The sequence below is a fragment of the Zingiber officinale genome, chromosome 9B (assembly GCF_018446385.1).
Source record: "Zingiber officinale cultivar Zhangliang chromosome 9B, Zo_v1.1, whole genome shotgun sequence".
Classification (NCBI taxonomy): Eukaryota; Viridiplantae; Streptophyta; class Magnoliopsida; order Zingiberales; family Zingiberaceae; genus Zingiber; species Zingiber officinale.
The window spans coordinates 114,791,888-114,807,816 of NC_056003.1; positions in this window are offsets into that span (position 1 = coordinate 114,791,888).

Consider the following 15,929-nt stretch of genomic DNA (forward strand, 5'->3'; position numbering starts at 1 on the left):
CTTCTACCTATCACATCTAAACCATTATCTGAGATCCGATCATATCATTGTCTTATGCTTTATGGTTTGCGTCGACGTCTCGATTTTGAAATCATGTCGAGCATCTACTCCTCGATCATATCATATTCTAGGCCTAGCGGCTCCACTATCTATATGCCTTATGGGCATATAATTACTGATTGGCTCGAGACCCTTCAGGTTGATGTCTCTAAGGGCAGAATAGTCAAAATGGTCAAGCAGGATTGCCGACTTGGGAAACGGGCATTTTCCAAGTCTGGCATCATAGGGCAAAATGGGGATGTTCGGTGGAAGGATGGGCGAGCACTGGGTGAGTTACCACGGGGACCTCCACGACAGGCTGCTCCTCCTGCTGCTGACGATGGCTGGCAGATCGCCGAGCTGGAGAGCCGCTTTGATCAGCACGATGAGATGATATCTGCTGAGCTGGATGGCCTGCGTATTCGGATAGACCAGCGCTACGATGACCTGCGCGGGCATATTGACCAGCGCTTCGATGATATGCGCAGTCATCAGGTGGTGACACAGCAGTTGCTACTCGGATGGATGGCACGCTACCCGCCTCCGCAGTCTTACCCAGGCTATCCATCCTCCAGCGTGCCGCCTCAGGATTTCACCCCTCCTGCCGATGATGGTGATGTTCCTCAGTGTGAGGATGTTGATTGATACAGTTTGTTTGTTGACTGTCTGTATTTTGGATGTTATTTGTTAGTCTTTATGACTGACCTGGATGTTTGCACTTCTGATGCTACTCCTGTATTTATGCTACTTAGTTTTATATTTGCTTGCTCTTTATTATGCTTCATTTTCTATCGGTTATTAATATGCTGTTCACTTGCATGTCTTGATTGTCCTTTATTTCCTTATTACTGTCTTATAATACACTTAGAGGGAATTCTAAGTGCTTTAAGAAACAGACAGTAAGGGTTAAGGGGGAGTTATTTAAGTTATCTTACCTTATTCGCACCTTTTCGGTGTTTGACAAAGGGGGAGAGGATACCTAAGTTTAGAAATGTATGAAAGCTTGATTTTAGGGGAGAGGATAACGGGAAGGATCTTGATTCCCGTCATTGACTTGGTGGTGTATCCATCTTAGGGGGAGGATCCTGATTTCCCTAAAAATTATGGGTATATGAGCATTTCTGATCTAAACTTAAATCGTGTTGTCAAACAACAAAAAGGGGGAGATTGTTGATACAGTCTGACCTGGATGTTGTTTTGCTGTTAACACTGATTTAAGTTTGTATCAGATATTTAACTCAGATTGATTACTAATCTAGGTTGACTTGGTTGACCTGATTGAGAAAGTCCTAACTGGGATGTTAGGCAGTTGGAAATCCTGGTGAGTGAAGCCAGGTAAAAACCCTAGTGAGTGAAGCTAGGTGAAAGTCCTGATGAGTAAAGCCAGGCAAGGGAAATCCAGATGGGTCAAGACATCTGGTGAAAAGTCCAAGCAGGGAGCTTGGCACGGGAAAAGTCCAAGTATGGTGACTTGGCACGGAATGGTCAGAGAGGGCTCGGTAGCTCGTTCTCTGGACCGGACGAAGTCGGAGAGGGCTCGGTAGCTCGTTCTCCGGATTAAGTCAGAGAGAGACTTAAGTGGACATTCCATGGCACATTGGATCGGTCGGTGAGCCGATCGATGTTTATGAATCGATGGATCGGTCGGAGGCCGTCCGGTGTGAGTTCCATGGATCGGTCGATGACCGATCGGATGACACTTCGGTAGCACTGCGAGTGCAATCTGATCGGTCGGGAGACCGATCGGGAGAAAAGCCCGCAGAAGAAAGAAGAGGTGGATCGCTGTGGACCGATCCACACTCAATCTGATCGGTCTGCGACCGATCAGAAGAAGAGAGGTGGCTGCGATCTGATCGATCGGGGAGACCGATCAGGAAGAAGACTACTGAGAAGAAAGATGGATCGACGGTCAGTGGACCGATCCACACTCAATCTGATCGGTCACTGGGACCGATCAGAATAGCCTCGACCGATCGGCTGTTGCCTGATCGGTCCAAGGAACCTGTGATCGGTCCGGTGACCGATCCACACACTCGATTTGTTCGTTGTATCAGCGATTCCTTCATCGCTTTTGATATATCTCATTCATTTATGTGATGTAATCCTCTGTCTTGTTAGCTTTTGAGTTTGCAGGTTAACGGTATCATTCAAGCCTAATTTCAAATTAAGTTCATAAGAGGAATCGACAAATGGTCTTTCTGCTGGTTTCGGTAGCATGGTGCATTTCGGGCATCAACGGATCTTGTGATGCATTGCGATCCGCTTGACTCACGGGATTGGTTCGAGCTCGAGAAGGCGCGGTGTTGTTGTGATATCATTGGTGTGAGTTCGGGGAACCAGGTAAGGAGGAAGAGGATTGGCTGCTGCAATTGCTTGTGATTTGGACCAGATCTGTGCGAGATCAAGTTTTGAGAAGCAGTAAAAACAGCGAGAGGAGAACAAGAACAACAACAAGAAAGCTTGAAAAAAAAGTCTGTGCTGTTGTGCGAAGTTCTTGAGCTCTCGGGTGAACTGCGATCTCTGTTTTCTGCTACTGATCCTCGCGTGGTTGTAAGCATTTCTATTCTCCTTTGCCACCGAGCTTCTGTAAGTCTCGTGCTTTAACTTAGATCTTTCTTGAGACGTTGTGGGGAGGTTGCTCCACCGAGAAGGAGGATTTGTAGCCGGAAGTTATCCGGGGTGCGATCTACCGAAGATCAAGAAGTCGTCCACCTTACGGACACGCCGAGGAGTAGGGGCAAGTTATCCCCGAACCTCGTAAATCCTAGTGTTAGTGTGCTTGAGTTTTTCCTTTCTTTAGTTGTCTAATTCCGCTGTGCTAACAATTATCTGTGTAGAAGTTTTGGTTTAAGTTTTTCAAGGGGCTATTCACCCCCCCTCTAGCCATCTAAGATCCCAACACTAATTTCAATATGTTTAGTTCTGGAATTATGCACTGGATTTTTTGTTAGGTTGATTGAGCTAATGTTGTCAATTAAGACTTTGACATTTGTGAGGTTCAAGTTGAAGTCTTTTAGGGTGTGCATCATCCATAATAATTGTGCAACACACTCTCCTATTGATATATATTCTGACTCAGTTGTAGAAAGGGTAATACAATGTTGCTTTCTACTAATCAGCTGACAAGCGATGGACCTAATAATTGACATCCGCCACTTGTACTTTTGCGGTTTAACTTGCATCCAACATAATCTGAGTCAGAGTACCCTATTAATTCAAAATTATTAGTCCTAGGATACCAAATCCCTACATTACCAAAGTCAATTTTTAGTTCTATGTTACCTATACCAATTACCTTGAGTTTGCCATTGTTCCCAAAGACAACTGTTCTAGGCTTTTGTAGGTGAGTTGAGTGAATTTTGTGTGATCTCCAGTCATGTGTTAGGAGCAACCACTATCCAAAATCCACTTAGTTTCCTACAATAGGTAGGAATTGGGTTTAGTCTAACTATTGAACTTAAAAATGTTTTAAGTTTGGTTAAAATATTTACGTTTCAAATTTAACATAAATTTTTAAGTTAAAGAACATTTAAGTTTTAATTTCAAGTTTTACTAAAAAATTTTAAAGAAAAAAAATTTTAAAAAAATTTTAAAGTAAAAAAAATAAGTTTTAATTTTGAAAAAAAAACATTTAACTTTAATTTAATTTACTTTAATTTTAATTTAAATTTAATTTAATTTAATTTAATTTTAATTTTAATTTAATTTAATTTAATTTAAATTAATTTTAATTTTATTTTAATTAATTTTATTTTAATTTAATTTAATTGTAATTAACTTAATTTTAATTTTAATTTAATTTATTTTATTTTAATTTAAGTTAATTTTAATTTAATTAAATTAATTTTAAATTTGATTAATTTAAATTTAATTTAATTTAATTTTAATTTAATTTAATTTAATTTAATTTAATATTTAATTTGATTAATTTAAATTTAAATTTAATTTAATTTAATTTAAATTTAATTTAATTAATTTTAATTGAATTGAATTGAATTTAATTTTAATTTAATTTAATTTTAATTTAATTCAATTTTAATTTAATTTAAATTTAATATCCTTAGTCATCTCACCCGACCTATGTTTTCAATCAGGGAATCCTATAATTTTGTGAGATGAATTAGATTCAATTTTGGAGGTTGTTTTTAACTTGTGTTAGATTCAGGTTTAACTTTGGGTTCAACAAATAGGCGTTCTTTGGATAAACTTCTACGCTATGGTGAGTCACTCGGACATCATTAAAGTAACCATGCCTTCGAGGTTTTCCAAATAGTCCTATCCACTGAACTTAGTACAAAACCTTGGTCAAACTGGTTAGGATTCATAAAGGGTAGCTTCGGTCAGTTCCACTTAGCCAAATACACCAGGTCGAAGCCATATCTTCCTAGACATGCATAGACTAAGCTTCCCTAACGTACTATCATCCAATATTTCACCAGTACCATTTTTCAAGTTAAACTTGAACTCTTTTTAACTAATCCTAATTACCCTGCCGGGTAGGTTGGTTAGGGTTACCCTACCGGGTAGGTTAGTTTTGGAGGTACCAGCTATTCTGGAGCCTCCCCCTGAATTAATTACCATTTAATTTAACTTTGTTCTCGGTTTATGTCTATTTCTTTTATAATTAAATTTCACTTGATGATAGTTTATATTTTGTTGAGTTTTAATATTTTTAGATTTTAACCCTTTTGGTTCAGGTTTGTATTCTAGTTTATTTGATTTATTTGACTTTATATAATATATTTTATCTTTAGGGATGTAGTATTGATTAAGTCCTACTTGCGTGATTAAACATGCTTTTGGAACCCAAGCTTGTTTTGTTGGTTTGTGTTGGGTTATTAATGATTTAAAAGTTTTAGTTGAACTTGATTTGTAACCAAGTCCAGTTTTGTTGTAACTTGCTTTTTAATTGTTTAAAATTAAATCTAAGTTCTTTGACCTCGTTGTGAATTTTTCTAGTATTTCTTTTAAATTATTAATTTCTAATTTTAGTGATAGATTCTCCTCCTCAAGTGTTAGATCTTGAGTTGGACTTGAGTTTTTGATTTGTTCCTTGAGGTCTTGATTTTCCTCGAGGAGTGACTTATTTTTATTTTCTATTTTTACTAATTTATTATTTAAGCAGGAAATAATTTTAAAAAATTTCTTGTTTAGATTTCGGTATACCTCTTCGGAACCTTCGGAAACGAGTACGGACTCGTGGCTTGATTCGGGTTCAGACCCGTCTTCCGATTCATCCTCCAATTCTTCTTCGTGGGCCATCAGTGCTAGGTAACTGTGGTTCTTTTGTTCTTCGGCTTGCGATTCATCCGAGGAAGTGTCGTCCCACGTTGCTTTGAGCGCCTTCTTTTTGATCAGCTTCGATTTGTCGTTCTTCAGTTTCGGGCACTCGTTCTTGTAGTGGCCCTTTTTGTTGCATCCGAAGCACGTCATGCTCCTTGATTCGGGGAGTTGATTTTCTGATGGTCTTTCTTGCTGAAGCCCCTCTTTCTCCTGGTGAATATTTTCCTTACCAAGTTCACCAGGTGCTCTTCATCTTCAGAGTCCTGGTTAGAATCTGCTTCAGGCTCAGGTTTGTTCTTCTTTTCTTTGGAGGGACCTGCAAACAAAGCAATTCCTTTCTCGGCCCCGACGTTAGTTTGTTCGTGTAGTTCTAATTCACAAAACAACTCATCTAATTTAAGTTTCGATAAATTCTTAGAAATTTTATAGGCATCTACGATAGATGCCCACAAACTATTATGTGGAAATGCGTTTAATGTGTACCTTATTAAGTCCCGGTTCTCCATTTGGTGGCCGATGGCGTGGAGCCCATTGAGGATGCCCTTGATCCTCGCGTGAAGTTGACTTGCAGTTTCTCCTTCTTGCATTTTTATATTAAATATTTTATTTAACAATAAGTCTCGTTTTGTTACCTTATAGCATCGCTCGTTCCTTCGTGCAACTCGATCAGTTTGTCCCATAGTTCTTTGGCGTTCTTATGTGGTCCAACCCAGTTCAGTTCTTCTCTGGTCAATCCGCACTGTAGGGTGTTGATTTCCTTGTTTTCTGTTGACGCCTTCTTCTTTAGGTCTGACGTCCAATCTTCTGGGTCCAGTAGATTTCCGGAGCTGTCTACTAGTATTTTATATGGTCTAGTGATGCTCATCCACTGGTCGAAGTCCGTTTTGAGATAGACTTCCATTCTCTTCTTCCAATACGGGAAGTCATCCCCGTTGAAGAGGGGAGGACGCACTGTGCTGAATCCTTCAAGTTGAGACATTTTTAATCCTGCACACAAGTAAAAAAATAGACAAGAAAAAGTCCCAAGACTTGGTCTTGGATTAGCAGTGTGGGAAAAAAGAGATCTAAATGAGTGTTGCACCAATTTGGATAAAGAAAAAAAACTTTCCAAAAAGGTAAGATTACCGGTTTGGAATTATGCGAAAAAAATAAAAACAAAAAAAAAACTTAACAGAAAGTTCACCCCCTGTCTGATTGGTGGTTGCACTAAATCAGAGCGGTACCTGCTCTGATACCACTTGTTAGATCGTAAGCGTTTGATAGAGGGGGAGGGTGAATATCGATTAAAAACTTTCGTCGAGTAAGCGCAGCGGAAAAGTAAAGACAAAGTAAGAAGGCAAGGCTAACACAGTTCGATTTTACTTGGTTCGGAGCTTGTGTCGACTCCTACTCCAAGGCCCGCACTCGTCGAGTGCTTTCGTTGGGCAATCACTATCAATTCGAAAGATGTTACAAACAAAGTACAGGAATTAATAAAATGAAAATACCGACAAACTGAAAAGAAATAAACTGAAGACAGCGCTTTGTCGAAGCAGCCTCAAGGCATCGCAGGAGCACAGTAGAGCAGAGAGTTCTCAGTTGTGTTTGAAGCTCCACCCCTGCCCCTTCTTTTATATGAAGCTCGGGGTGCCCCGGATCCCTTCCAGGCACCCTAGTGAGACGTGGCAGGTCCAACCAGCGAGCTCCACGTGGCGACGCGCGATCGGGATAAAACTTGCCTCCCGGGCGCCCAGACCACCTTTCTCCAGAAATCAGCTTTCCTGCAAGATAAGGTTAGTCCGAGGCAAATAAATAGTATATATCCTGCAAAATAGAGTGTTAGCACAGTTCTTAAGTTTGACATAAAAGTATGACTTAGATTCCGTCTTTCCGAGACCGGAATCTAGTCACGATCTCGACTTAGATATCCGAAATGGATCTAAGCCGGATCGACGCCTAATGTTCCCTTCCCGGGAACGAGTCCTCGCAGTCACTCCCTTCCAGTGACTTACCTTCACTTACCTGCCAGACGTCCGGTCACCTTTCGACCCGTCTGGACTTCTTGCCAAGCGTCCGGTCAGCCCGTCGACCCACTTGGACTTCTTACCAGCTATCCAGTCAGCCCGTTGACCTAGCTGGACTTCTCGCCAAGCGTCCGGTCAGCCCGTCGACCCGCTTGGACTTCGTGCCAGACATTCGGTCAGCCCGTCGACCTGTCTGGACTTTGTCTGCACACTCAGTCAGAGTGTTAGATCACAACAAACCTAACTTAACCCGATTTGTCATTCATCAAAACCTGAGTTAGACCGTTAGTGCTAACCGCACCAACACCTACAACAAGAAATATTCTACTCCGAGGAATAATTAAAGATGGTATTTATCATCTTCAACCCACCTATACTAATGCTTTTGTTGGAGAACGCGCTGATAAATTTTCTTGGCAAGCACGTCTTGGTTATCCGTCTCTACGTGTTGTTCAGAATATCATTAACCATTATGATTTATCAATTTCTTTAGCCTCCTCTTCTCATTTATGTAAATCTTGCATGAAAGCAAAATCTCATAAATTACCTTTTGTCTCTTCTTCTCGCACTTCTAGTTTTCCTTTAGAAATTATTCACTCTGATGTGTGAGGTCTTGCTCCTATTCTATCTAATCAAGGTTTTCTTTATTATGTTATTTTTATTGACAATTTTAGTAGGTTTACTTGGATTTTTCCTATGAAAAGAAAGTCTAATCTCTTTGATATTTTTTGTCACTTTCAAAAATAAGTTGAGCGCTATTTTGATCGTAAAATTCTCTCCATTTATTCTGATTGGGGCAGAGAGTATCAAGCGCTTCATCATCATCTTACTTCCTCCGGCTTCATCCATCGAGTCTTTTGTCCCCTCACTCCTGAACAAAATGGATCCGCCGAGAGAAAATATCGTCATGTGGTTGAAACTGTCTTAGATCTTCTTAATCATGCCTCGGTTCCACTTAAATTTTGGGATGATGTCGTCCAAACCGCAGTCTACCTTATCAATCGTTTACCCACTCCACTACTTCAAAATAAGTGTCCCTTGGAAAGATTTTATAATTGTCTTCTAGATTACTCCTTCTTTTATATTTTTGGTTATGCATGTTATCTTGGCTGCGACCTTACTCTAAACACAAGTTAAACCCTCACTCTTTACAATGTGTTTTCCTTGGTTATAGTAATTTGCATCATGGGTACCGTTGCCTCCATATTTCGATCGATCGGATATATATTTCTCGACATATTACTTTTGATGAATCTCTATTTCCGTTTGCAGTTGCTCCCTCAGATCCTCCTTTAGATAATCAAGTCAACTATCTAATATCATCAAGTAATATACTAGAAGCCCCACATATTGATTCATCAGGACATATTGAAAGTACATGGGGGGATGGTATCTTGGATCCTGCTCCATCTCTACAAGTTCCTGTAGACTCAACGGCTAGTGGCGATCCACTCTCTAGTTCTGATTCTCATCCGTCTGACCACTCATCTTCGAGTAGCTTTGATGATGATATCCCTCGGCGGATGCTTCCTCTAAGCGATATTTATGCATGATGTCAACCAATTTTCACTCGTTATCCTCTTCCACGTGCTTTTATTGCTTCTTCAAATTTTGTTGAACCTTCTAGTTTTACACAGGTAGTCAAAGATTTAAATTGGCGTGCTGCGATGGCTACATAATTTGATGTTCTTCTTCGCAATGCAACCTGGAGCTTAGTTCCTCGTACCCCATCTATGAATATTGTGGACTCTAAATGAGTTTACCGAATTAAGTATCGTGCAGATGGTTCTATTGAACATTACAAAGCTCACATTGTTGCTAAAGGCTTTAATCAACAACCAGATATTGATTTCAATGATACTTTTAGTCCCGTCATCAAAATTACAACTATTAGATTACTACTATCTATAGCTGTTAGCTCCAATTAGTCAATACGCTAATTAGATGTTTTCAATGCTTTCCTTCATGGACACCTTGAAGAAACTATTTTTATGGAGCAACCTCCTGGATTCATCCACCCACACCTTCCAACACATGTGTGTCAACTTCAGAAGTCTATATATGGTCTTTGACAAGCACCTCGTGTATGGTTTCATAGTCTATCTACCTGGATTCATACTCAGGGATTTTCTGGCTCAAAAATAGACTCTTCCCTATTCTACAAATGTCATGAGAATTTTTAATATTTGTTTTGATTTATGTAGATGATATATTAATAACTGGTAGTGATCAAAACAACATTACTACTTTACTACATCTTCTTCGTCAAGAGTTTTCTATTCGAGATCTTAGCAATGCTCATTTTTTTCCTTGGTATAGAGTTTCTCTCACATTCTGAAGGTTGTTTTCTCTCTCAGAGCAAATATATTACTGGACTCCTACAACGAGCTAAAATGGATGGTGCATGTCCTATCTCCACACCAATCATTGAGGGTGGTTTCACTGCACCTTCATCCTCCTCTTTAATGTCTGACCCCCAGATCTACCGTAGTATTGTTGGTGCCCTACAATATGTTACAATTACAAGACCTAATATTGCTTTCGCTGTGAATCGTACCTATCAATTTATGCATGCTCCTATTGAACATCATTGGGAATGTGTTAAGAGAATTCTTTGCTATCTCAAAGGCACTATTCTACATGATCTTCTTTTACATTGCCAGTCTTCACGAGAGTTGATTGCCTACAGTGATGTAGATTGGGCTGGATCTCCCAAAGATAGATGTTCTACTAGTGGATATGCTATATTTCTTGGGTGAAATCTTATTTCCTGGCTTTCAAAGAAGCGACCTACAGTCTCTCACTCAAGTACTGAAGCTGAATATAAAGCTATCGCTAACGCAACGTCAGAAATTATTTGGTTACAATCTCTTCTTTCAGAATTACACTTTTTTCCAACTGCTACGCCTAAAATATGGTGTGATAATTGTTGGTGCAATATCCCCTGGGTTAAGGTTGTTGGTGCAACATCCCTCAGGTCAAGGTTGACCTAGTTGACCAAGCTGAGTCTTGGTTTGAGTTTAGATGTTTGACAATAAGAAATTGATTGAAGAAGAGTCAAGTAGGTCAAGGTTGACCGGATACTTGACTGGGAAGTCCTAACTGGGATATTAGGAAGAATGGAAGTCCTGGTGAGTGAAGCCAGGCAGAAGGAAAGTCCTAGTGAGTGAAGCTAGGCAGATTGAAAACCCTAGTGAGTGAAGCTAGGTGAAAGTCCTGGTGAGTGAAGCCAGGTGAAAGTCCTGGTGAGTGAAGCCAGGTGAAAACCCTAGTGAGTGAAGCTAGGTGAAAGTCCTGGTGAGTGAAGCCAGGCAAGGGAAAATCCAGATGGATCAAGGATGATCGGACATCTGGTGTTGGGAAGTCCAAGTAGGTCAAAGGATTAACTGGATACCTGGCACGAGGAAATACAGATAGGTCAAAGGGATTGACCAGACATCTGGTGGAAGTCCAAGTAGGTCAAGGGAGTGACCAGATACTTGGCATGAATAGAAAAGTCCAAGTGGGTCAAAGGGATTGACCAGACACTTGGTGGGAAGTCATAGCAGGTCAAGGGAGTGACCAGATGCTAGGCATGATGTACCAACGGGTCAAGGTTGACCGGATGTTGGTTTGAGAGGCTTAGGACTTGGTTTTGGGCAAAAACCAAGTACTGGATCGATCGAGCCTTCTAGCGAGCAAGAAGTCTGGATCGATCGGTGGATCGATCGAGATGTCCCAATCGATCGGTGAATCGATTGGGGCGCGCGATAAGCGTGGATCGATCCATTTTTCGAGCAAGGGTCGGATCGATCCGTGGATCGATCCAAAGCCTCCCCGATCGATTGGGAACATTCGAATCGATCGGGATCCGACCGTTGGCGTCGATAAAGGCCGCAGGCGCACGATTCCTTCGGCATATCTCTTCTCAGATTCATCTCAGATTTTTCGCCAGCTCCTCCACAGCACTCACAAAGCTCAGATCGCCAGTTCTTGAAGGATCTTGGAAGTTCTCCAAGTCAAGAGGCGGATCAAAGTCAAGAAGAGAAGCTAGGGTTAGGGTTTTGTACTCATTGTAAGCTTGTATTTCTTGTATCCTTTCCCTCTCTTCTTGTACTGAGTCTTGTAGGGCTTCTCCGCCTTTGGTAGTTACCATAAAGGAGAGTTTTATTAGTGGAGGGTGTGTGTGTTGGTGTGGATCCTTGGATTAGTCACCTCTTGTGAGGTGGATACCAAGTAAACCAATCGTGTTAGCGTTGTGTGATTGTTTCTTTGTATTTCCGCTGCATATCCTTGAAGAAACAAGCAACGAAGCACACCGAGCGAACGCGACGAGCTATTCACCCCCCTCTAGCTACTTTTGGTCCTAACAAGTGGTATCAGAGCGAGGCCGCTCTTCACCGGAATCATCGCCGGAAGGGTCAAGCATAACAAGAAAAGCTAGAGGGTGAAGAAGTTGGAGCAAATTCTTCAAGTTCAAGATTTTATCAAGCTCAACTTCAAGATGCAATTCCAAGATGGACTTGTATTTGACACAAGGGTGGCTCCACCATACACTTCCACGAGTTTCGATTCTTGGAAATCAAGAATCGAAAATTTCCTTATGATGGAGATAGAGCAATGGTTTGCTCTAATGGAAGGCTTCGAGGCTCCAAGAAATTCTAAGGGCAAGCTTCTCAAGAAAAGCAAATGGAGCTCGGAGCAAATCCAAAGGTGCGAGGCAAATGACAAAGTGACCAAGCTTTTGGTCAATTTATTGCCAAGCACCATCCTTTGTAAAATTGGAGAATTTGAAGATGCAAAGGAACTATGGAGCAAATTGGCCAAGCTTCATGAAAAGATCCCCTCCACTGTACAAGATCATGAAGAATCCTGAGAGGGTGACTCTTTGTTGCAAGACCAAGAGGAGGACTCCGAGGTTGAGAGATGCTCAACCTCCGAAGAAGAGGAAATCCAAGAAGCTTCATCCTCAAGGGAATGCAACGAAGGGAACAAGGAGGGAGCATACTCCTTGTTTCATGTTCAAGATGATGAAGCCTCCACCTCTAGGATTGAGGGGGAGCAATCCTTGGTGACGCCGGATCAAGAAGAAGGAGAAACTTCTACATCCGGGTCATGTGAAGAAGAAGAAGATGGTGCCACCTCCAACATTCAAGAAATATCAAATGGAGGAGCAAGTGCCATCCCTACACAAGAAGGTATAAATGTTTCAATTAAAAATAAAAATCATATAATATGTTTTGAGTGTAGGGAAAATGGACACTACAAGAGCAAGTGTCCTAAATTGGCCAAGAAGAAGGGCCAAGTGGCACAAAAGGGCAAGGAGAAGCCCAAGGAGATCACCCCCGGGACAAAGAAGAGCAAGGAGCACATTGTGTGCTTCTCTTGCAATCAAAAGGGGCATTACCGAAGTCAATGCCCTAAGGGGAAGAAGGTGGTCAAGGCTCATGGAGGAAGCTCTAGTCAAGGGGGAGCCTCTAAGGTAAAGAAGAAGGCAACATTCATTGAGCCTATCCCTTTACATTATGGTAAAAAGCATGTTAGTTCTAATTTTTATCATTTTAATGCGATTTACCATAAGAATAGAAAGCTTGAGGGCTTTAAGGAAAAGCATGTGGCCCTACATGCCAAAACTACTATCCCTAAGGCTAGGAATGTAGATAAAAATCTAGGCAATAACTCTAAGGATTCCAGATATAAGCCTAGAAACAAAAATGCTCATGGATCAAATACTAAGGACCTAGTGAGAGAAAATCAAGTCTTGAGGTCAAGACTTGATAAAATGGAAAAGACCCTAACAAGGATGAAAAATATCCTATTAGGGCAAAATGAGCATAACTTAGGGTTAGGAAAATCAAAGCCATCCAATGGCCATAGAGGTTTGGGATACAAACCAAAAGCTAAGAAGGATGTGCCTAGTTATCATAGAGTTCCATATAGTTATGGAACGAACCCTAAGTCTAGAGGTCAAGTCAAGGATACAAAGGAAGATATCCCTAGAAGTATCTTTGCAACCAAAGTGACTAAGACTTCTAAGAAGTCTAAGAAAGTCGCTAACAAGGTCACAAGGGAGGCCATCCCTAGAGTTGACCTAAAAAATGTGACCAAGGCTTCTAAGAAGCCCAACAAGGTCACTAGGAAGGTATCTAGGGAAGTTATCCCTAGTGAGTACCTAGAGCATCCAAGGAGCACCAATAGGTGTTGGGTTCCTAGGAGCATTTTCTCTACCCCATAAATGGGTTAGAGAGTGTCAACTCCGATTAGAAGGGTAGTTAACCCAACTTTGAGGAAATTGACACTCAAGGAGCATTTTCAAGGTTTTGTAAATCTTTGAAAATGAAATGGACTTATTATTTACTCCTTGAAAGAGTAAAATGTGCCTAATGGTGGAAGAATTGATTTTAATCTTAAATGGCACATATTGGGAAATTTATAAGAACTACCAAGTTGGGATTTTGGTATGTTCTTAGGAAATTTAAGGCAATCCGAGCCTTGATTTATGTAATCAATCTTGAGGAAAAATGAAATATGCCAACATTTGAGGACATGCTTAATTTTTAAGTGACATAAACAAATCAAGAGAAATAGAAATGTCAATTTAGGTTTTGACATTTCTTTGAAGCACTTTAGGGCAATCTAGGTTTAAGTTGTAAGTTCAGCTAAGATTTTAAGGATGCTTAGATAGTTAATCTAGGGATATTTTAGTTATACTAAATCTTGCCATGTTTGTTTGCCCATCATATGCCATGACATCATGTCTATTTTTGCATTCATGGTTTATTATGCAAAATCCAAAAATACCATGTCATGACATTCATACATCATGTAGTTATAGGAATCTTTCTTTTGAAAGTTATTTTATTTTGATGTATGGCATAACATTATCATGCATTAGCTTAATTCCTTGTAATTAAGGACAAATGACATTTAACAACACTTATTAACAAGTGACATCCTAGGTGGATGTCAAATATCTTTGAAATGCCTAGATAGATATGCATGATCCCTAGATTAGGGCAAAACCAAAATCTACATCTCACAAAGACTATAAGGTGACTTGTATGTGCTTTAGTGCACATTAGATACAAGTGAGATGTTAGGATGATGAACAAAGCTCAAGATGTTGATTTAGTGCATTCTTTTGAGTTTTTAAGTTCATCAAAACACATAGTTATGTGTTTTCCCATCATTGGGAAAGCTAATGTACAAGTAATGTGCATTAAGCCCAAGGAATATGGTGGGATATTGGTTTTGAAAATGTTTTTAAAATAATTTTGGAAAATCTTGGTGAAGGCTATCTTTTGATAGCAATCACCATTGAATAGTTAGACATAAACTTGAAGAAAACACTAAAGTTTTTGCAAGTTCTCAAGTTTGTGTCAATCTTTGAAAATATGATTTATTTTCATAGAAAACTATTTTTCCATGATTAAGAATGCCCTAAATAATGTCTACACGAAATTTTATAATTTTTGTAGAATTTTCTAGGGATTTCTGAAGTTGACTGAAATGGAATTTCAGCAACTATCAGAGCTTCGATCAATCCATGGATCGATTGGAGTGCCTGAATCGATCCGTGGATCGATTCAGAAGGCAAGTCTCCCGCGAGAAGAAGCTCGCTGGATCGATCAGCCGATCGATCCAGGTAGTCTGAATCGATCAGTGGATCGATTCAGAAAGGTTCAATCGATTGGAACCCAACTCCAATCGATCCAAGTTGCTGATTTTGGCTGGGAAGGCCTGATTTCAGCATCTTTGAACCTCTTTGAGTCTAGGTAACCATTCCTAACCCCTCAAAATACATTTGTATACATAAAAAGGGTATTTTCGTGTGGAAAACAAGGATGGATTGGTTAAGGAAGGCTAAGTTGAAGTTTAGGTTGAGGTTTGTTTCAAATTTTGAATGTTTGAACCTCAAAACTTCTCAATTTGGGTTTCCTAAAGGCTTAGGGATTCCAAGTCATTGTTGGTGCAATGACAGAACTTGCCACCATGTCTTTAAGGGGAGGGACTCTTTAAAGGCATGAAAATTACTTTTCATAAACCTTGGACGGTGGTTAACCTTCCGTTGAGAAAATGCTCATGTATGAGCTTTTGAACTTGAAATGGGGAGTGGATATCCTCATTATTTCAAGTGGGAACTCAAGTGGTTAGAAAATGCTCAAGGTTGGGTATTTGTCTACATTGAGGGAGAAGTTAAGGATAAATGAAGGGTATGGGACCTTCATTATCGTGTTGATCACAACGAGTGATGCTATGAACAACGATGAGCAACTCTTCAGGGGGAGAGTTGATGTGTGCCCAAAGGTGGGTTGATGTGTGCCAATAGGGGGAGAATGAAAGGACCTGTGAATGGGTGTAAGTTAGGCTTTCATTACCTAGAGGGTGTGTGCCCTCTTAGGGGGAGAATGAAGAGCTTAATTTATGTGTTCATTACCTAGTGGCATGAAGATTAAGGCTATAGGATTAGCCTAACTTACATGTGGTATTGTAAGTGTTATTGTGGTATTGTCAAACATCAAAAAGGGGGAGATTGTTGGTGCAACATCCCTCAGGTCAAGGTTGACCTAGTTGACCAAGCTGAGTCTTGGTTTGAGTTTAGATGTTTGACAATAAGAAATTGAT